This window comes from Schistocerca nitens, chromosome 8, assembly GCF_023898315.1.
Source record: "Schistocerca nitens isolate TAMUIC-IGC-003100 chromosome 8, iqSchNite1.1, whole genome shotgun sequence".
NCBI lineage: Eukaryota > Metazoa > Arthropoda > Insecta > Orthoptera > Acrididae > Schistocerca > Schistocerca nitens.
In genome coordinates, this window is record NC_064621.1 from 235,800,509 (window position 1) to 235,824,080 (window position 23,572).

Genomic DNA, 23,572 nt, shown 5'->3' on the forward strand with positions numbered 1-23,572 from the left:
ACTAAAGGAGCAGCCATTTGTGCTCAAGTGATTCATATAAAAGGTTTCCGACGTAATTCTGGCAGCACAATGGGAATTAATAGGCTTTGAACACGAACAGTTAGTTGGAGATAGACGAATAGGTCATTTCACTTCGGAAATCGTTAGAGAATTAAATATTTCGAGCTCCACAGTGTCATGTGTGTGCCGAGAATACCGAATGTCAGACATTAACTCTCATCACTGACAACGACTTTTACTTAACGACCGAGAACAGCGTCGTTTGCGTAGAATTATCATTGCTAACAGCCAGGCAACACTGCTGGAAACAACCGTAGTTATCAATGTGGGACGTACGATGAACGTATCTGTTAGGACAGTGCGGCGTAATTTATCGTTAATGGTTAATGGTCTATGGAAGCGGACGACCGACGCTTGCAGCGTCTCTCCTGGGCTCCTGACTGTATCGGTTGAACCCTAGACTACTGGGAAACTGTGATGTGGTCAGATGTATCCCGAGTTCAATTGGTAAGAGCTGATGGTAGGGTTCGAGTGTGGCGCAGATCCCACGAAGCCATGGACCCAAGTTCTCAAAAAGGCACTGTGGAAGCTAGTGGTGGCTTCATAATGGCGTGGGCTGCATTTCCAACTGAACCAGTCGTTGACTGGACATGGTCATATTCGGCTACTTGTAGATCATTTGCACCCATTCATGGACTTCACGTTCCCAAACTACGATGTCTTGTCCCCTCACCACAACCGCCCGCAATTGGTTTGAAAAACATTCTTGACAATTCGAGCGAATCATTTGGCCATCCAGATCGCCCGACATGAATATATCGAAGATTTATGGGACATAATCGAGAGATCAGTTCGTGCACAACATCCTGAACCGGCGACACTCTCGCAGTTATTGACGGCTACAGAGGCAACATGGCTCAGGAATTCTGCAGGGCCCTTCCAAAGATTTGTTGAGTCAGTGCCACGTTGAGCTGCTGCATTACGCCGGACAATAGGAGGTCCGACACGATATTAGGAGGTATCCCATGAGATTTTTCACCTCAGTGTAACAGAGAAAGCATCTACAAAGAAAAAGTGGCTTACTGATAAGTATTCGACAAGTCGGCTCCGCAGATAATTGGAGCTTACCTGTAAGTGGAAACTTCATATGTGGTACCAAGCTGTCGCCAACCAGGGTGTGAGAGGTGACTGCCTTCTGTGGTTCCTCAACCCAGAAAGTTTGAAATGGAACCGACTAAACGTCCTCGTGAACAAAAGAAAAGGGGTTGCCTAGCAGCAATGGTTAGGATAGGCGTCGAGCCAACACCTCCACCAAGGCGTGAGGGACTAATGAACGTTGGAATCCCTCTTGGCAGAAAAAATCGGCGGCATGGTAGAACTTACAGTACTTTAGTAAAAATCAAAATTGCTCGTACATTGCCTCTACAAGGAATACGTCTCGTTGCTAGAAGAACGTGGGGTATCAAAGGCGCTAACTACTTGTCTTTTGCAAATGTTTCTGTTAGTCTTTGAATTTACTACAGTCATAATTTTATCCAGAGTGCCGGAAATTAGTAACTCATGAAACGACTGAACTTGAGAGCGGGGCAAACATTTCAAACGTACCTGTTGTCCAAGTTAACCAGATATGCAAACCAGAGGTGATCGTATAGTGTACTCGGTGGCTCTCCAAACCATCACCCTAGGTGCTGAGGCCGTATATCAATGACGAATGCAATATCGAAATGTTAATTCTACTAGAAGTCTCCACACGCGGCTATGTCCATTGTGATGCTGTTGTATGCTGTACCTGGACTCGTCTGATAAGTTTCTGTTTGGCGTGCCCCTCTGTCCTACCACATCAAGGGAAGCTGCAACAGACAGACCATGGAACTCGAGTCGTCGTTACACTGTCCTTGTGGATACTTGTCTTGCTGCAAATGTGCTTGTTGCCTGTCTCAATGTACGTGACATGACTGAGCGAGCAGTGTCTCCTTCCTCTCAGTCACTAGTAACGTGGAGGCATTGAGATCCCATATGATGTTCAGTATGACTGACCTTCCTGAGCCAATCGATTCCATAATCAACTGACATCATAACCAGTGGGAGAAGCAGGCCACGATCATGCCGCTGTCAGAGTCAGACAAGTGCTAGTAGTCGTTTTTCCTTCTTATACGAAATTTAACACAATATTTTTTTTAAAAAAATTATCATTTATGAATCAGAAACCGACTACGTAGTCTTTTTCTATAGAGATGTCACCTGTATAAGTGTGGATATTTTTGTATGTGGTATTTTAATATTTACACACATCAGTACACTGGTTGTTTTTTTCTATGTATCAGACAATCTTCCCACAAACACATCACAAACTTTATGATCCGATGTTTTCTGCACAGTCGTAACTGCACCACTAAGTGGACTACACCTGTCAGTAAAGGCTATCCATTCGGCATCCACGCACCCACACTTCAACACATGACCTGCTGCTCAAGGGAAAATAAACATTAATGGCTTGCATTTGCCTCGTATGCTTGGAGGTACTAACCAACCTAAAAACATGCGACTCGTAATAGCTACAATTATTAGTCTGCAAATGATGTAAATACTGATGTAATGTTGTTCAGCACACAGTACTCAGTTACAAATAGAAGTATCCACACTTGTACCCATTACACCACATATAAGGATGTAGAGGGCATTACCGTTGCTAATTTGTGTGCTTTGACGTTCACTGCATTCTGCTTCCATGGTGGTGCAATATTACTGGACAGCAGTGTACTGCAGTATAGTAACACATTCACAATAATTACTGATTTTATCGCCGCCCACGTAGGTTGGACTCTATTAAAGGAGGAAAGCAGAGATTGCTATTAGTAATTTCTAGTAGAAGCGATCTAAAATGAACTAAGCGTACAAATCAGTAAATATGAAAGGCGCACTGTACAGCAGCCGTGATATATGATGGAGTTATGGGCGGCTCTTACAAATAAAAGCATTTAGGAACACTGCAGGGCCTAAGTGCATCTGACTCGAGTTGCTATATAAGAACAGAAGGTGGGAAAACCCTGTTCTGTAGCATTCTGATAGGCATCAGAGAGGGATGCATATTGTCACCTTCCTTTTTTATATCAGCCGCAGACTAGACTACATAACGACTAAAACTATGGGCAAGATTATCGATCTGGATTTTGATAATGACATCGTTCTTCTGGCAGAAACACAGTAAGAACCACCATACAGTTGACAACAAATGACGGCCAAGTTGGACGCATTGGCCAGATCTGTAAGGCGAAGAGTGGATGGTTATAAGAAACAATGTGCATAAAAAGTGGAAATTATCTACTCAAATTATAGTGCAACAGAGGGTGCTACAGCATGTTAACCGATTTACATATGTTGGCAGCCTCATCTGTAATAACGACGACGTAGATGCAGATGCAGATGTCAGCAACAGAAGTGGGAAGGTCTCTGCAGTCTTCCAACGAATACGATCCATATGGAAATTAGTCTCTGTAATTTTTTCTATCGCCCTATCGAGTGACATACGCATATGAGACCTGAAAAAGTCAGTAAAATTAGCACAAAAGCTCAAGCAACAGTGACTGAGACGAACTTTTCCAAGATCAGTTATTGCGGTCACTTTTCAAGTGACGAAGTGCTGCCGGTAAGTGATCTATGCAGACTGAACAAAATCGTTGCTTGTATGACTTGTTCCACGCGCGAAAGTTGGAAGAAAGGAAGGAAGGATGATTAGAGTTTAACTTTCCGTCGACAACGAGGCCATTAGAGACGGGAAAGATGAAATAATCACCAAACCAGCAGTGTTGCGGAAATCAACGGATGGATACAAAGGGGAGGAAGACCTCTTAAGACCTGGAAACGAACTTTTGCAAACGACCTTCAGTGCATCGGCATCAACTGGCAGGGAGCTGAAAATCAGGAAGCTGACATAGTTAGCTGGAAAGAACTTGTTGCCCGATGTGGAACTGAGCATTGAAGGAACTAGGGCTCTGTTAAATAGCGTTCAACTGCATATGCAGCGTGTAGAAGTGCTCACTATGAAATAGATGTTAACTTTGGCCACGAATGTTCGCTACGAATCGCAGATGCAATGTCTGGCAAATGCACGCTCTCTGCTCTTCACAGTTTACAAATTAAAATGCTTAACTTTGAAGTAGGATAGGTTTAACAGAGTGAATAAGTAGTCTCAATTTGGACAAAGATTTGAAGCTAGAGCCGACTTTCATCGACGTCGAAATTTCTGAAATACTATCGAAATAGACACGGCTATTCAGCTAGCAAATTTAATCTGTGAAAAATTACAAAATTACAGAATGAAATCGACAGATAGAGTCCTCGACACACATCTTGGGGTTAGAACTAGTATGATTTGTGACGGTAAGAAGCGATCATTATTTGTCATTTAAAAGGTGAAATATCGCAAATGGGATTGCGTTTTCTAGTGCAACGTCAATCTGTTAATACAACGAGATACTGAAAGAGTCTCCAACGGAATCGCTTATACTCATCATAGACACCAACTATGAATGAAGGTGACATGAGATTGGTCACCAATATCAATAGTGTTAAACGCCTATAAAATACGCGTTTCGTTGCCGAAATTGAAGTGAAGTGGAACACTAGAAATACGATGGTGTTAGACAAAGTAATACTTCGCTCTGCCCCTGCTCTGCCTCCCTTCCTTAGTCTCCCTTCCTCCCTGCCTCTCTCTCTCTCTCTCTCTCTTTGTCTCTCTCGCTCTCTCTTTCTCTTTGTGTGTGTGTATGTGTGTGTGTGTGTGAGCCTTTCAAAAAGGATACATGTATTCTCTGATTCTTCTCCTTCCTCCTGTTCTCGTCTCGCACGACCATGAGTGCTTGTCGCTTGTTAAATTCAAGCGACAAAGCGCGCTCTGCTAACAACGTTTCAGGAAATCACACATAGCGCATTGAAATCAGCAATTGGAACCTTAGCAGACAGGAAAAAGAGCACAATTTACTTGTCACGTACAAATGGTTGATGTTTACCTAACAGCTCTCCATATTCAGATGAAGAACGACGCAGCTTTATGATAAACACATCTGTGGAATGTTTTTTCTGTGGCTAACGCGCCGCTATTCATGCGGGACCAGTAAAGTCGTTTGACCTTCCGACAGTCTATGAACGTGGTTCCTGTAGCCGAAAGAGCACTACAGTGATTTTTGCTCCAATGTTACCGCTGGCGCTCAAATTGACGCTCCTCAGTGATTTTTACTTTACTCTTATTTACTTACAGAACATTCTCTAAAGTCATGTCAGCTTAACAATGGCCTCCCTCTTCCGCTGCTTTTCTGCGCTTCGTAATTTTCGTCAGTAAAAGTCAACGCGTCGTCGACCGTTGGCAGTATATTTTTTCCACTTTTGCAAAGAATATTCATGTGCATATGGGAAAAAATGTGGCAGGGAAATCTTTTGTGGCTCGACTCGTGAATAGGAAAGAGCGCGGAGCGCGTGGTGGTGCAGCTGCTCGAGTCTGCGGAGAGGGCGTGTGTGGTGGGCCCCCGCCTCTGGCGCCCACTGACCCGTCGTCGACGGGGTCACCGCCGCGGCCCTTAACACTTGCAGCATTATTCGCGCCTCTCTGAATGAGAGCTGCCAAAGCAGAGGGCCCGCGGCGCTGACGAAGTGTCTCGCACGCCTGCACGTCAAGGCTAACCAGGTACTGTCTAAAAATAGTCCCAACTTTTTGTTATCTGCACACTGACGGAAGTGGAAAGTGTTACATCATGAAGCGCCAGTTTCTGTCACAATTATGGAGATATTCTTTACGTAACAGTTATGAAGCCTGGAAACAGAGACTACACTACTGGCCATTAAAATTGCTACACCAAGAAGAAATGCAGATGATAAACGGGTATTCATTGGACAGATATATTGTACGAGAACTGGCATGTGATTACATTTTCACGCAATTTGGGTGCATAGATCCTGAGAAATCAGTACCCAGAACAACAACCTCTGGCCGTTATAACGGCCTTCATACACTTGGGCATTGAGTCAAACAGAGCTTGGATGGCGTGTACAGGTACAGCTGCCCATGCAGCTTCAACACGATACCACACTTCATCAAGAGTAGTGTCTGGCGTATTGTGACGAGCCAGTTGCTCGGCCACCATTGACCAGATGTTTTCAATTGGTGAGAGGTGTGGAGAATGTGCTGGCCAGGGCAGCAGTCGAACATTATCTGTATCCAGAAACGCCCGTACAGGACCTGCAACATGCGGTCGTGCATTATCCAGCTGAAATATAGGGTTTCGCAGGGATCGAATAAAGGGTAGAGACACGGGTCGTAACACATCTGAAATGTAACGTCCACTGTTTAAAGTGCCGTCAATGCGAACAAGAAGTGACAGAGACGTGTAACCAATGGCACCCCATACCATCGCGCCGGGTGATATGCCAGTATGGCTTCCAATGTGCTTTCACCGCGATGTCGCCAAACACGGATGCGAGCATAATGAAGCTGTAAACAGAACCGGGATTCATCCGAAAAAATGACGTTTTGCCATTCGTGCACCCAGGTTCGTCGTTGAGTACACCATCGCAGGCGCTCCTGTCTGTGATGCAGCAGCAAGGGTAACCGCAGCCATGGTCTCCGAGCTGATATTCCATGCTACTGCAAACGTCGTCGAACTGTTGGTGCACATGGTTGTTGTCTTGCAAACGTCCCCATCTGTTGACTCAGGGATCGAGACGTGGCTCCACGATCCGTTACAGCCGTGCGGATAAGACGCGTGTCATCTCGACAGCTAGTGATACGAGGCCGTTGGGATCCAGCATGGCGTTCCGTATTACCCTCCTGAACCCACCAATTCCATATTCTGCTAACAGTCATTGGATTTCGACCAACGCGAGCAGCAATGTCGCGATACGATAAACTGCATTCGCGATAGGCTACACTCCGACATTTATCAAAGTCGGAAACGTTATTGGACGCATTTCTCCTCCTTACACGAGGCATCACAACAACGTTTCACCAGGCAACGCAGGTCAACTGCTGTTTGTGTATGAGAAATCGGCTGGAAACCTTCCTCATATCAGCACGTTGTAGGTGTCGCCGCCGGCGCCAACCTTGTGTGAATGCTCTGAGAAGCTAATCATTTGCATATTACAGCATCTTTTTCCTGTCGGTTAAATTTAGCATCTGTAGCACGTCATCTTCGTGGTGTAGCAATTTTAATGGCCAGTGGTGTAGTTAAAGTACTACCTAAAAGGACGTTGTCACAGCACCCTCTGTTACCGACGTATTTGCTTCTTCGTGCACTGTCCACAGACTTAGAATAAATAGTCCACCTCCAGCTAGCACCCTATCTAATCGGAAACAACCTACTGGACGAATACCAAACAGGTTTCCGTATACATCGCAGCACAAGAAATGTAACAGGTGACCTGAAGCTTGCCATGGATGCTCAAGTAACGAATATCATGCGCTTCTTGGACTTCAGCAAAGCCTTTGACACTGCCGCTTCGGCACTGTACTTGCCAAACTTAGCACCGTAAGTTTCTCGCCAAGTGCAGTGCAATGGTTTCGTTCGCACCTGACGTTTCACCAGCAATGCATGTCCGACACCATAAGTCACAATGCAGGCATATATATTAGGCATTCCCCAGGGTTCTGTACTAGGTCCTATATTCTTTTCATTGTATATAAATGATGTGTCATCAATTTTGTTCTACAGGAAATACCACACCTACACTGATGAGCTCCATTTGTATTTAAGTGCAATACCAACAAAACTGAAGACAGCTATCGAGCATCTCAGTACCGACATGTGTGCAGAATGGGCGCAGGATACAGGGTTTAAGCTCAACCCATACAACCTATCTAATCGTCATTCTAAGTTCATTAGCCAAAGTTATCGGGAATTCGTACCATCTTTAACCATAAGTGGGACAAATTCTGTATTTCAGAAAAGAGCCAAGGCGTAAAAATAGATGAAACTCTGAACTGGACCAAGCACATTGCTGCAATGTGGAAGAAGGCATCAGCATCTCTACATGTCGTAAGAAAATATAAAAAGTTCTTCTGTCTTGACCTGAAAAAGAAACTTGTGCAACCAGTTATATCTTCAATTTTTGATTACAGCGATGTTATCCAGCAACGCCTTTCTCAGAAAAGCTCACGGCGCTTGGAACTGGTTACGAATGGTTGTGTTCGTTATATCTGTGAGCATCGACTCTTTGATCACATTTCACCATCGCAAGTACAGCTATCCTGACTGCGTGCAGACAAGCGCCGAGATTTCAATACCCTTCGTCTTCTCTACTGCCTTCTCAGCATACAGTGTTTCTGATGTCTCTCCTCGACTTTAAAGCTGTTGGTAGCACGGAGTGGCCGCGAGGTTTGAGGCGCCATGTTACGGATGGCGCGGCCCCTCCCGCTGGAGTTTCGAGTCCTCCCTCGAGCATGGGTGTGTGTGTTGTTCTTAGCGTAAGTTAGTTTTAGTAGTGTGTAAGTCGGGACCGATGACCCCAGCAGTTTGGTCCCTTGGGAATTCACACACATTTGAAACTTGAAAGGTGTTGTTTGAAAAAACATGGCAGAAACACCATGACTTTGGAATAACCTCCCGTATTATATTAGAAAACTGAATAACATTCCAGCTTCAGAAGACAGTTAGTGACATATCTACTAAAGCAACAATAATGATTACCATGGCCGCGAGGTTTAAGGCGCCATGTCACGGATTGCACGGCCCCTCCCGCCGGAGGTTCGAGTCCTCCCTCGGGCATGGGTGTGTGTGTTGTTCTTAGCGTAAGTTAGTTTAAGTAATGTGTAAGTCTAGGGACCGATGACCTCAGCAGTTTGGACTCTTGGGAATTGACACATATTTGAAAATTTGAAAGGTGTTGTCTGAAAAACATGGCAGAAACACCATGACTTTGGAAAAACCTCCCGTATTATATAACAAAACTGAATAACATTCCAGCTTCAGAAGACAGTTAGTGACACATCTACTAAAGCAACGGTAATGATTACCATTGTCCTGTACGCACTCGTTACCCTTGTTCATTCCTTTTTCCAACCAGAGCTGCTGGAGACTCCTCAGATTTCCTTTTTCACAGAACTAGCTTTATGAGAAAACATCTATTTTGTACACCTATAAATTCTTTTTGTATCTAACAATGCCTTTATTGTTATTATAGTCATTATTATTATTGTTACCATTATCATTATTAGTGGCATCAGCAGCAGTAATAGAAGTGCTGCCAGTATTAACTTTATTAGTTCACAGTCCGTCTTATTTATTGACATTGTTACTGCAGACACTCCTATCTTTTTAATACTATGTCTCATATTAAAATTGTCATTTATAGGTAACTATGATGTAAAAAAAAAAGGTACTGTATGTGTGAATAAGGCAGGGCCTGATGGGCCTAATCAGATCAGGTTAAATAAATAAATAAAAAACAACTCCCTCAATAGTCATGCCTTGTTATGCTCCCGAAATATACTTTTACATCTTTCAGTCTCGTCCTGTTAAGAACGACGCTCAAGTTGATGTCTTGTTCCTTCACTTCCAAGGGCGTTTGATACAGTTCCACACAGTAACCTAAGGAACGCAATACGAGAATACGTAATATCAGGCCTTCTCTGTAATTGAGATTAAGATTGAGTTCCTAGCACACAGAACGCAATATATCATTCTTAACGGAGAAAAATCTTCACACATGTAAGTAACTTCGAGTGTGCCTCAAGAGAGTGTTATGACACCATTATTTTTTACAATAACTACAACTGACCTAACGGATAATGTCGGAAATTCCATGAGGCGGTTTGCGGATGATGCTGTTATATGCACAAAAGTCGAGACGTTATAGAATTACTAGGGTTACGCGGTAAGACCAGCGGAGGCTCGAAGCTTGGTGCAGGAATTGGCAACTGACTCTCAGCACGTAGACAAATGGGAGGCGATGCGGACGAGTAGGAAAAACAGTCATGTAACGTTCGAATACAGCATTAGTAGTGTGTTGCTTGACACTGTCACATCGATTTACCAAGGTGTAAGGCTGCAAAACGATGTGAAATGAATCGAGCACGTCAAATTAGTAGACTTCATTTTATTGGGAGAATTTTGGGTAAGTGTAGCTCATCTGTAAAGGAGAGAGCGTATAGAACACTAGTATGACCCATTCTTGAGTACTACTCGAGTGTTTTGGAACCCCACCAGATCGAATTAAAGGAAAGCATCGAAGTAGTTCAGAGACGTACCGCTACATTTGTTACCGGTAGGATCGGTCAGCACTCAAGTATTATGGAGACGCTTCGTGAAATACGTTGAGGATCGACGATGTTCTTTTAGCGAGGCACTGTTGAGGAAATTTAGAGAACCGGAATTCGAGGCCGTGCGGTCAAGGGCGTCTTGCCACGGTTCGCGCGGCTCCCCCCCCTCACCCCCCCCACACCCCCCCCACACCCCCACCCTCCTTAGCGTAAGTTAGTTCAAGCTAGATTAAGTAGCGTGTAAGCCTAGGGACCGATGACCTCAGCAGTTTGGTACCATAGAACTTATCACAATTAGGAAAAAAAAGACCTGCGAAGCTAAGTGCCACGAAGCAAAGATGAGAGAAATGTGGGCTGAGGCTTATAGATAGTCTCTTCTCCCTAGCTCTATTTGTGAGTAGAACAGGAAAGCAAGTGACTAGTGGTGGCACTGGTATTCTCCGCTATGCACTGTACGCTGGCTTGCGCAGTACGTACCTAGATGTAGAACATAAGCAAATGTTACGTATTGCGCGTACAGTTTTGCCTGTAGAACAACAAGCTGTCACATCGATGTCTATGTATACAGAGCGATTTAAAAGGGAACGACCACATGAAACTAATAGCAAGTAAGACATGCCAGACATTTGTTGGAACAATGCTCATGAAGTGTAATCCATGCACGAAGGAGATACCTTACAAAACCCATGTTCGACCGAGTATTGCTCGCAGTTTGAATACTGCACCGGATAGGATTGATGTAGGAAGTAGAGAAGATCCAAAGAAGAGCAGTGCTTTTCGTCACATATCTGTTTAGTAAGTGCGAGCCGCGTTGAGTGGATACGCGGTTTGAGGCGTCACGTCACGGACTGCGCGGCTCCTCCCGCCAGAGGTTCGAGTCCTCCCTCGGGCATGGGTGTGAGTGTGTGCGTGTGTGCGTGTGTGTGTGTGTGTGTGTTTGTTAGCATAAGATAGTTTAAGTTAGTTTAAGTAGTGTGTAGGTCTAGGGGCCGATGACCTCAGCAGTTTGGTCCCTTAGCAATTTATACACATTTGAACACTTGAGCAAGTACGAAAGTGTGACGGATATTCTCACCAAACTCCAGTACCAGACTCTGCGCATCACGTTGTAGGTAAATGATAAAGTTCGGAGAGTGTACGTTCCTAAATGAGGCAACAGATCCTCTTACACACTGAAAATTTATTCGCAGACTGCGAATTATTTGAGATCAGCTGTATTAGGCATAGATGAACTATCTATCAACGACATCATAATTTTTGCCCGATTGCGACTCGAACCCGCATTTTTCCTTTCAATAGAAGATTCATACTATAGATTCAAATAGGTTCACAACAAGTTGTAGTAGTAGACCCATACAATAGATTCTCGGCTAGCTGTACCCTAACGACCATACAGTTTCTGGAGGGTGACAGTATTACTTTTTTACTAATGCTGATTTTTGCTGCAGGTACTTGGTACGATGGAAATTTGATATCAATGCAGATGAAACGTTAAACTCAAGTCATCGTTACTATAAAAGGAAAGCAAATTAATTTCCAGGCTAGAATTGCATTTGTAAGTGATTTTTAAGCAATTCCTCACATGCACGTGTTTTACATTATACGTAAGACATCTAACATTTGCAATGGACTCCTTAATGGTGTCAGTTGAGGAATCTGGAAGTGTGAGTAATATGTGAAAAATTTTCATGATTGTATTCAATTGATGGAATAGCAGGAATTCTGTTTGCGAATATAAACACTTCCATAGTATTTATAGGTCACTGATTGGTAAGATAATGGGATTTACGCTTGTGAGGTTTCATAGGATTTCTAAATTGTTTGGTGAATTCTGGTACGATTCTTTCAACAATGTTGCTTGTACAGGGGTCATTTACTGGTCACGATAGTGAATGTCAGGAGATGTGTTGTGAAACAATTACTCATGCTGACTTGCAGAAATTCAGCAAGACTGCTATGTTGTAGGACAATGAAATATATTCGAGTACAGTGAGATACTTCTGACAAGTGTCAGCCTTACAGTTATTCAAGTTTGTGAAGTGTTTGATTTTATGAAAGCTACCATGAAATATTGCTGGTGAAGTTAGGACTTTTTATATTATATTTTTATATTTTATATGAATCTGGAATATGGTAAGTGATTGAAGAATTTATGCTGTCGCTATCGGTATACGTTCCCAGACCTCCATGTATCACGTTGTCTACATTCTTATAGGATGTTTGGGTTCGTCCGGGGACAGCTGTGGATCGTCATCGATGTTCCTTTTTTTCAGACATCCAAACCTCTAACATATACAGGGTTACCCAAAATTCTGCTAACATTTATCAGTGCACCAATTCACGGAATAATGTAAGTAGAAAGGTAAAAATTGACACACTTGCATGAAACGACATGTGGCTTTATGAAAACAAAAAAACGATTGCAAGAACAGGCGAGCAGATGGCGCTGGACAGCAGCACATCAGTACGCCGCATGAGAATTGTGTATAAAATGAGTTGCAGTGAGAGAGGGGGTCAGATTACCCCTAGCTTGGCTGACAACCACCTGCTGGAAGGTACGTCTTTTATGCAGGATGGCGCTCTACCCCATATTGCTACACGTGTGAAATATCTCTTGCGCACGTTGTTTGGTGAGGATCGCGTACTGAGCCGCCCCATCCATCATGCTTGGCCCTTCAGGTCCCGACACCTCAGTGCGTGTGATTATTGGTGGCTGGTAAGTCCACCGCGATTGTCCGACCTCATTAGGGATGCTAAAAGATAATAATAGTTCAAATGGCTCTGAGCACTAAGGGGCTTAACTTCTAAGGTCAGCAGTCCCCTAGAACTTAGAACTACTTAAACCTAACTAACCTAAGGACATCACACACATCCATGCCCGAGGCAGGATTCGAACCTGCGACCGTAGCGGTCGCGCGGTTCCAAACTGTAGCGCCTAGAACCGTTCGGCCACCCCGGCCGGCAAAAGATAATATCCGATGTCTATTTGTCATTGTACCTACTGGTATGCTGTACAGTGTTGTTCACAACATTGTCCCTCGACTACAGGTATTGATGAATGACAGCCAACATGTTGATCATATGTTATAAATAACATAGCCTTTACTAAAAATCAATTGTTATGCTAATTATTGCTTTTGTATCATATTAAGCACCCTCCTTTGGTCATTTTGTCCACTTCCTTTTGTTTCAGAAAACCCGATGTCATTTCAAGCATGTCTCTACCTACATTATTCCTTAAAGTAATGAGTTTTCAAAAGTTAATGTGCTTTTGGGTCACCCTGTATAAGTAAGAGGCATAGATCTCTGAAAGAACAGACATCGTTGACGATTCGCAGCTGTACGAAATAATTTGTAGTTTATTCGCGTGATACTTGAATTGCGATGGTAATCATTAAAACAAAGGCGTTTTTCGTTGCAGCAGGATCTACTTCTGAAATTTCGATCTCCAGCTTTCTCCTCCGACAGCGAAAATATTCTGTTGGCTCCCACCTACGCAGTGAGAAACGATCATCATGATAAAATAAGGAGGAATCAGAGCTCGTTCAGAAAAATTTATGTGCTCGTTTTTCCCGTGCGCCGTTTGAGATTCGGAACGGTAGGGAAACAGCTTCAATGTGGTTCGATGAACCCTCTGCCAGGCATTTTATTATGAATTGCAGAGTAATCATGTAGATGTAACAGACTTTTGGGTTACTTTGTATTTCGTGGAAAGAGCCGGAAGGTAACACCACAGCGATTCGAGCTCAGTAGGAGACTTACCAATAGATTTCTTGCCGCGCACAATGTGCGGCTGGAGCAGGTTAGGGGGAAACGACAGTGGTGCACAAGTACTATCCACCACACACAATGCGGTGGCTTGCGGAGTGCAGTTATACAGGGCGAACATGAAGAAAGCCAGCAAACTGCAGGGACGGATTACTGACTGGAAATTGAGGAAGAAAAGTCCATTAGAGATGTGTCCGGAAATGCATCGTTGCCACGATAGAGGGCGCTGACGAATGGCAGTTGGCCGGCCACTGTGACCGAGCGGTTCTAGGCGCTTCACTCTGGAACCGCGCTGCTGCTGCGGTCGCAGGTTCGAATCCTGCCTCGCCCATGGATGTGTGTGATGTCCTTAGGTTGGTTAGGTTTAAGTAGTTATAAGTCTAGGGGACTGATGACCTCAGATGTTAAGTCTCATAGTGCTCAGAGCCACTTGAACCATTTGCATGGCGGTTCCTCTGGCCACGTGCCAGGTGCTCCCTGTGTGTTGCAGGCTGTGTAACTGACGCAGAGCAAGCAAATGGAAGCAGTCGAGAGGCATCATAGCTATACCAAAACAAGTAACCTCACGGGCTCCAACCATATCACACAACATTTCAAGCCTTTTTTGGGCGGTTGTGTGATCATGGGTCCTTTCAGACAGACGAACGTGTAGGGAGGCGGCGGATTGTGCATACACCAGATGTGGAGGACCGGGCTGTACAGAATACTGAGATGAACCCTAGTACAAGCCCCAGGCAAGTGGTCCACCAACATGTGTAAGCCAATGTACGATTATACGACGGTCACTCCAAAAGAAATGCACACTATTTTTGTAAAAATAAAGTTTTCGTTCTACATGTGTGAGAGTTTTACAGCTTGTAGATACATCTTTCCCGCTTGTTTTCAAACTTAGTTCAACCTGTTCCCGTCAATGGTGCCGTCACAGCATCTCTTCAAGATGGCTGCTACACTTGATGTTCGTCAGAAGCAACGTGCTGTCGTAGAATTCCTGTGCTGTGAAAACGAGACAGTGGGGAACACCCACAAGAGGTTGAAAAAGGTGTATGGAGATGCTGCTGTCGATCGCAGTACAGTTAGTCGGTGGGCAAGTAGGTTACGTGATGAAAGCGGGCACGGCAATGTTGAGGATTGTCCTCGCAGCGGCAGGCCTCGTACTGCACACCCTCCAGACAATGAGCAGAGAGTTAACGAATTGGTGACTGCTGACAGACGCATCACAGCGAACGAATTGTCACACTACGTTGGGACAGGGGAAGGAAGTGTTTGCAGAATACTGAAAGTGTCGGCGTTAAAAAAGGTTTGTGCCAGGTGGGTTCCCAGGATGTTGACAGTGGCTCACAAAGAAACAAGAAAAACGGTATGCAGCGAACTTTTGGAACAGTACGAGAATGGTGGAGATGAATTTCTTGGAAGAATTATGACAGGTGATGAAACATGGCTCCATCGTTTTTCACCAGAGACGAAGAGGCAATCAATAGAGTGGCATCATGCAAATACACCCAAGAAAAAAAACTCAAAACCACACCTTCTGCTGGAAAAGTTATGGCTACGGTGTTTTTCGCTTCCGAAGGACTCTTGCTTGTGGATATCATGCCAAGTGGAACCACCATAAATTCCGATGCATATGTGACGACACTGAAGAAACTTCAAGCAAGCTCGACTGAGTCGTGTTCGACCCCATCGGCAAAAGCAGGATGTCTTGCTGTTGCGCGACAATGCACGGCCACATGTCAGTCAAAAAGCCATGGAAGCGATCAAAAAACTCGGATGGACAACACTGAAACACCCGCCTTACAGTCCTGACCTGGCTCCATGTGACTATTATCTCTTTGGGAAACTGAAAGACTCTCTTCGTGGAACAAAGTTTGAAGATGATGACTCCCTTGTGCACGCTGCTCAACAGTGGCTCCAACAGGTTGGTCCAGAATTTTACTGTGCGGTTATACAGGTGCTGGTTCCAAGATGGCGTAAGGGAGTTTAGAGAGATGGAAATTATGTTGAGAAATGAAAATATTGTTGCTAAAGGATGTATCTACACACTGTAAAACTTTCAAACATGTAGAATGAAAGACGGATTAAAAAAAAATAGTGTGCATTTCTTTTGGAGTGACCCTCGTATGTATCCTGCATGACAACCGCTACTACCCCTGTCACCTGCAACACAAAGGGAACACACGGTGGGTGGTCAGAGGAACTGTAATTCGTCAGCGCAATCTACCGTGATAACGATATATGTTCATAGGACCTTTTCCCCTCCATTTCCAGTCAGAAATCCGTCTCTGCATTTTTTCGGTTTTATTAATGTTCACCCTGCAGATGTAGATGTGTTGTTATCCATCTACTATGGAGTTCTGACTCGAGACATGAATGTGTTGCGATACTGTCTCAGAAATTTTGGACTGTGTCATTTCGCCATTCTAACCATATTGGTGCCGTTCGCCCTCCACGGCCGGAAGGCAGCACAGACACAACAGGGGAGCGTGAAGCTCATCAGCTCCCGCTTCTGGACGCGTAACCGCCAACCGCTGTCGACTCCGCTCTCCGAGCGACGACTGTCGACTGTCGACTGTCGCCGAGTGGGGCTCGTCGAGGAGCTGCCGAGGTCACGAGTGCGTGCTCGGGCGCCGAAAGAAAACATTTTAACGGCGCGCCGGGCGTTTATTAAAATCTTGCGGCGTGACAGGCGCACAATACGGGGCTCGGGGTCAGCACAGCCATTGATGTCAGCGAGACGTCTCGCCGGCGCCGTATTGACTCCGGCGACAAAGGCCCTGTTTATTAAAATACCTGGCTGCGAGGCGAAGGGGAACCGCGAGCCGCACTTCGCGGGATCCGCGGCCGTCGACAGCACTCGGTAACGAGACGGGGGGCACGGCTAGAAGCAGTCCCGGTAACAACACCGGCTAAGGGGAGTTCGAATCGAAACGATCTGTAGATGAGTACCATGTCTCGAGAATTGTAGATCACACTAGAATAAGCAGATTATAATTAAAATGCAGCTATTCACAGATGGTATGTAGCTATCGTACGTCTGCGTAACTTGTACATATTCTAATGCTCTAATGCGGCACCGATTTACGTAGAAAAAAATTAGTTCCAATTCTGGCCACCAGGTGCAAATCTGGCACTGTACGGTATCTCGTCAATGTCTTTTGGTGCTCATAGTGTAAGCGGCAGTTAATAACGTCAACGCAATGACTTTCTCACTTGCCTGACCTTTCCTCCCCACGACTCACTCCTACTCTACTACACGTGGAAACATTTGTACAAGTGATTTTTTTTTTCGACCGTGTACAGATTCCAGGGACTGATCGATGAGAGGATAGGGAACAAATAAGCTCTGCATGCTAGAGACCATATATTCAGTCATACTTTGTTACAGAGACTGCAATCTAATACGCGCTACACCACGAGGCTAGAGTTACAGTATGAACGGTTTCCTCCTAGAGGGTGGTACGTCATACCCTAGCCCCCTCTTCTGCCATAGTAATTGGTAATGTTATGTCCGATTCACTTGTCTTGTTGACTCGCCTTGTAGTGGATGTGATACAGCCTTGTACACAATAGTTCCGTATTCATATCGAGAGCTTGCCCACATAATGTTTACTTACGGAAAGGCAAACGGCAACGGGTGGCAGGCTGCAAGGTTGTATCTACATCTACATCTACATTTATACTCCGCAAGCCACCCAACGGTGTGTGGCGGAGGGCACTTTACGTGCCACTGTCATTACCTCCCTTTCCTGTTCCAGTCGCGTATGGTTCGCGGGAAGAACGACTGTCTGAAAGCCTCCGTGCGCGCTCTAATCTCTCTAATTTTACATTCGTGATCTCCTCGGGAGGTATAAGTGGGGGGAAGCAATATATTCGATACCTCATCCAGAAACGCACCCTCTCGAAACCTGGCGAGCAAGCTACACCGCGATGCAGAGCGCCTCTCTTGCAGAGTCTGCCACTTGAGTGTATTGAACATCTCCGTAACGCTATCACGGTTACCAAATAACCCTGTGACGAAACGCGCCGCTCTTCTTTGGATCTTCTCTATCTCCTTCGTCAACCCGATCTGGTACGGATCCCACACTGATGAGCAATACTCAAGAATAGGTCGAACGAGTGTTTTGTAAGCCACCTCCTTTGTTGATGGACTACATTTTCTAAGCACTCTCCCAATGAATCTCAACCTGGTACCCGCCTTACCAACAATTAATTTTATATGATCATTCCACTTCAAATCGTTCCGCACGCATACTCCCAGATATTTTACAGAAGTAACTGCTACCAGTGTTTGTTCCGCTATCATATAATCATACAATAAAGGATCCTTCTTTCTATGTATTCGCAACACATTACATTTGTGTATGTTAAGGGTCAGTTGCCACTCCCTGCACCAAGTGCCTATCCGCTGCAGATCTTCCTGCATTTCGCTACAATTTTCTAACGCTGCAACTTCTCTGTATACTACAGCATCATCCGCGAAAAGCCGCATGGAACTTCCGACACTATCTACTAGGTCATTTATATATATTGTGAAAAGCAATGGTCCCATAACACTCCCCTGTGGCACGCCAGAGGTTACTTTAACGTCTGTAGACGTCTCTCCATTGATAACAACATGCTGTGTTCTGTTTGTTAAAAACTCTTCAATCCAGCCACACAGCTGGTCTGATATCCCGTAGGCTCTTACTTTGTTTATCAGGCGACAGTGCGGAACTGTATCGAACGCCTTCCGGAAGTCAAGAAAAATAGCATCTACCTGGGAGCCGGTATCTAATATTTTCTGGGTCTCGTGAACAAATAAAGCGAGTTGGGTCTCACACGATCACTGTTTACGGAATCCATGTTGATATTAGAATATTAGGGGACCTATTCCCGCCGACAACAACCACAGCATTCAATGTTCGCAACAGTGTTTCGTCGATTGTCTGGGACAGCGTCGTTTCAGGAAGCAGAAATCATGAAGGACGTGGAGGAAAATGTGATTAACACTGTGGAAGGCGATCGCCGTTTCAGTACCAGGCAGTTGGCTCACCAGTACAGGGTAAGCAAGACGACCGTGTGGAGGATTCTCCATGACAATTGTTACTACCCTTATCACTTACAGTGTGTGCGGCGTTTACTAGCCGCCCGCCGCTGTGGTCGAGCGGTTCTAGGCGCTTCAATCCGGAACCACGCGGCTGCTACGTCGCAGGTTCGAATCCTACCTCGGGCATGGATGTGTGTGATGTCCTTAGGTTAGTTAGGTTTAAGTAGTTCTAAGTCTAGGGGACTGATGACCTCAGAAGTTAAGTCCTATAGTGCTTAGAGCCATTTGCACCATTTTGAGCTTACTAGCGACAGGCTTTGCACATCCGGAGCAGTTTTGTCACTAGTTTCTTCACCAGGCAACCACGATTCCAGGATTTCTGTCATCCATCCTATTCAAAGATAAGGTCACATTTACGTGGAGTGGTATCTTCAACTTTCACGCAGTCATCTGTGGCACAAAATGCAGAATCGCCATGGTATGGTAACAGCGAATCACCAGCATCGGTGCAGCCGAAATGTGTGGGCCGAGATAATTGGCGACCGTATTTTGGAACTAGTGTTCCTTCCACGTCGCCTAACAGGCCGGAACTATCGGCGTTTCTTGTGGGTGACTTTGCCTCCCCTGCTGGAAGAAGTGCTGATGATCGAAGGGTTATGTGGCCGCTACATGACGGTGTTCCAGCCCACTTCATCTTTAACGTCCGGACGCATCTCAGTCGCATCTCATCGCCCAGGTCGATGGATCGGAATAGGGTGTCCAGTTCCATGGGCTGCTCGTTCACCGGATCTCAACCAATGCTAATTCTGGTTATGGGGCCATCTCAAAAGTATTGTGTATGCAGAGCCCATTCCAGATGTGGAGATACTGGCGCTGGATATTCATGCTGCCTTTGATACTGTTCGGATGCAGCCTGGCCGATATTAACGTGTGAGATAGAAATGCTACGGCGCGTACACGCTTGCGTTGAGGCACATGGAAACCATTTTCAACACATACTGTAACTGTGGCTGCGTGGTACAGCGCGTATTGCACCGCAGTCTCTGTAACAATGTATGACTGAATAAGTGGTCTCTAGCATGGAAACCATACATTCCCGGACTTAAGTTCATTAGACCTTTTTTGTTCTGTATCCTCTCATCGATCAGTCTCTAGAGTTTGCACACGGTGCAAAAAATCACCCTTTATACGTCTTTCTTGCGTTTACAGTGCCAGATATGTTCCTGGTGGCTAAAATTGGACCTAATTTTTTTCAATGTAAATCGGTTCCGCATTAACACATTAGAATATCTACCAAGTTTTGGTGTCAGTCAATAATTACAGCCCACACTAGACCTCCGTGAGAAGCTGCACTTTAATTATAAAAACCCAGTACCATGCAGTGAATTTCGTGCATAAAATTCCTCACTTATTTAGGTTCTCAAGAACGGAATGAAGCAACAACACCAAGAACAATCGCAAATGACTGTTTTACTTCTAGCGTCGTGCATTATACAATAGGAAGAATACATCATTAACTTCGTAATGGTTTGGGCTACAGCTTCCACCTCTTGCAGCAACCACGGCTCTTGGCCGGCTGGAAATCAATGCGATCTGAGATAGTATGAAATACACGGCTGCGTCGTCCCATGCTGCTTCGGCTCTATGCCGCAGCTCATCAATTGTAGCGGCTAGCGGTTGTGGGCGTCCCAGTCTCTCGCCATCACGTAACTGTAGTAGGCAGTTATTGAGTAACGCAATCAGCCTAAATATTTGTAAATTGCTTTTTTTCAATACCATGCTCATCTTCAAATGCCTAACGTTTCTAATAGCATTGATGTTTGGTTAGCAGCGTATCGTCTGCTCCTGCACTGCTAGGAATATTTGAATACTAGAAGAGAAACCCTGCGTTTCCCTGGCATTTTTTTGTAGCTGTGCGTTCACCTCCGAACCACGCACTGTCTGGCGTTGTGCTTAATGTTTATGACGTCATATCTCCTGAACTAAGTGTCGTACAATGATATAATTTTGTAGGTACCTTCATCGGCATATGTGGATACTGTCTGCATAATTTGTTCCAAATAGAGTTACCACCAACGAAGTAAAAAATTTAAACGTCATGCACGATACGCCAGTTTTTCACGCATTTCAGTCTTTATGACGTCATATCTCTTTGTCGTACAGATATATAATTTTGCAGTTGCATTCGGTGCTATATGTGCATACTATTTGCATGTGTCGCGAACACAGTTACCAGGAAAGAAATAATAAATTATAACGTCATGGCTCAGGCGGTAGTTTTACTGCATGAAAAGCGGAAAAGTAGTAAGCGATAAACTCGTTTCCTTTCATAATTTTGAAGAGGTTATTACTGATAAAAAATTCGTAAAAATTTGAAATTATGTGTAGCCGGCCGTTGTGGCCGTGCGGTTCTAGGCGCTTCAGTATGGAACCGCGTGACCGCTACGGTCGCAGGTTCGAATCCTGCCTCGGGCATGGATGTGTGTGACGTCTTTAGGTTAGTTAGGTTTATGTAGTTCTAAGTTCTAGGGGACTGATGACCACAGATGTTAGGTCCCGTAGTGCTCAGAGCCATTTGAACCATTTTTTGAAATTATGTGTGAAGTTTGTTGCATGTCACTAAGTGCTCTCATTGTCAAATAGTGGGTGAATGAAGTCTGGGATTTCGCTCGTGGCGGCCTACACTTCTATTTCAGACCCAACCCCACACCTTTGATAGGTAGGTGGTTCTTATCACCAAAGCGGTTGTTGCCTGACAGTAGGGTATACGTGTACCAAGTTGGTTGATATCGTTCCAGTGGTTTAGGAAGAGATGTGGAACGTACATACATACATAAACATACACACACACACACACACATCAATTTTCATAATACTTATGGATTTAGAATCACTGTATATGTCGCTTTGTTAATATAAACATGCTAACGTGCCTGCTTTTATTTACATATAAGGTGAAATAGTTTTATAAACTTCATTGTGTTCCAGTGGATGGGGATTAGTTTTGTTGCGGTCCTTATCGTTATCCAAGGTGACGTGTTCGCTGCTGCATTGCAGACATCACACACACTGTAAATAAATCACTGTGCCAAACTTCACAGCGTTCTTGATGTTAGTGAGAGCATCACATATATGCTTTACACTCCAAGGAGGCTAGAATACAGGGAGACGCCCTTACGACGAAGAACTGGAGCCTGCCTCCACCATATTGGTGAATCTTGGTGAAGTGTTCGTACTGCAGTGCTGCTCTTCGATCTCACTTAGAAGGATAAACATTCCGTTGTTTTGCCGCAATGTACACCATGTCCGACGACTGGGACTGGCGTTAAAAATCATGTTTTCAACTGTCTGATGATGAGTATTCATTTACGAAAGTGTATTGTTTCAAAGTACGTACTCAGAACTGGTTGTCAATTTAACACATTAACGGTAAAGAGTAGGTTTAACAAGTGGCTTTAACAGATGGACACTCTTCTAAGACTCTCTAAGATGACCGACAGGCATAGATAACCTCGTCTCCTTAAACTCAATTTTTTTCCATTAAGCAAAGATATAAAACTATGATTCATTCCATATTGATGAAAGATGTAAGCTAAACAAAGAAGATGTGTGGCATGTCCGACATGCAATATGTTAACAGAAAAATGCTTTTAGTCTATGAGTGAACATATTATTAAAGGACTATAAAAAAATATGAAAAAACTTGCCTTGCCTTGCCTTGTAGTTTAAGAGTGAAGTTATTATTACAGAACTATAAAAAAATAAAAACAACTTACTATATAGTGCTTTAACAATAAGTTCACTCTTAGACTAAAATCTTTTTCTGTTATTAACATTTTGAATGTAGGACATTCCAAACAACTTCTTTGCTTAGTTTGCATCTTTCCTCAATAGGAAATGAAAGATACCTTTATATCTTTGCTTAGTGGGCACACTTTTCATTGTAAACAAAAATATCAGTGTAAAGCACATGTGTGACGCACTAATTGACGTTAAGAAAATTATGAAGTGTGCCACAATGATTCATTTACAATAAGTATGCTGTTTTCAATGCAAAAGCGTATACCTCGCCATGAATAATCATAAGGATCACAACAAAACTGATCTCCATGTGCTGGAAGATATGTAAGTTTACGAAACGATTTCATCTTATATCTAAATAAATATGGGCACATTAGCATGTTTTTATTAACATAACAACGTGACTCTAAACTTTCAAATATTGTGCAGTGCAAGAGCAGACGACATGCTGCTAAAATAATGTCGTGTGACGAGGGCCTCCCGTCGGGTAGACCGTTCGCCTGGTGCAAGTCTTTAGATTTGACGCCACTTCGGAGACTTGCGCGTCGATGGGGATGAAGTGATGATGATTAGGACAACACAACACACAGTCCTGGAGCTGAGAATCTCCGACCCAGCCGGGAATCGAACCCGGGCCCTTAGGATTGTCATTCTGTCGCGCTGACCACTCAGCTACCGGGGACGGACGGCATGCTGCTAACAGAACATCAATGTAATTGGAAATGTTAGATACC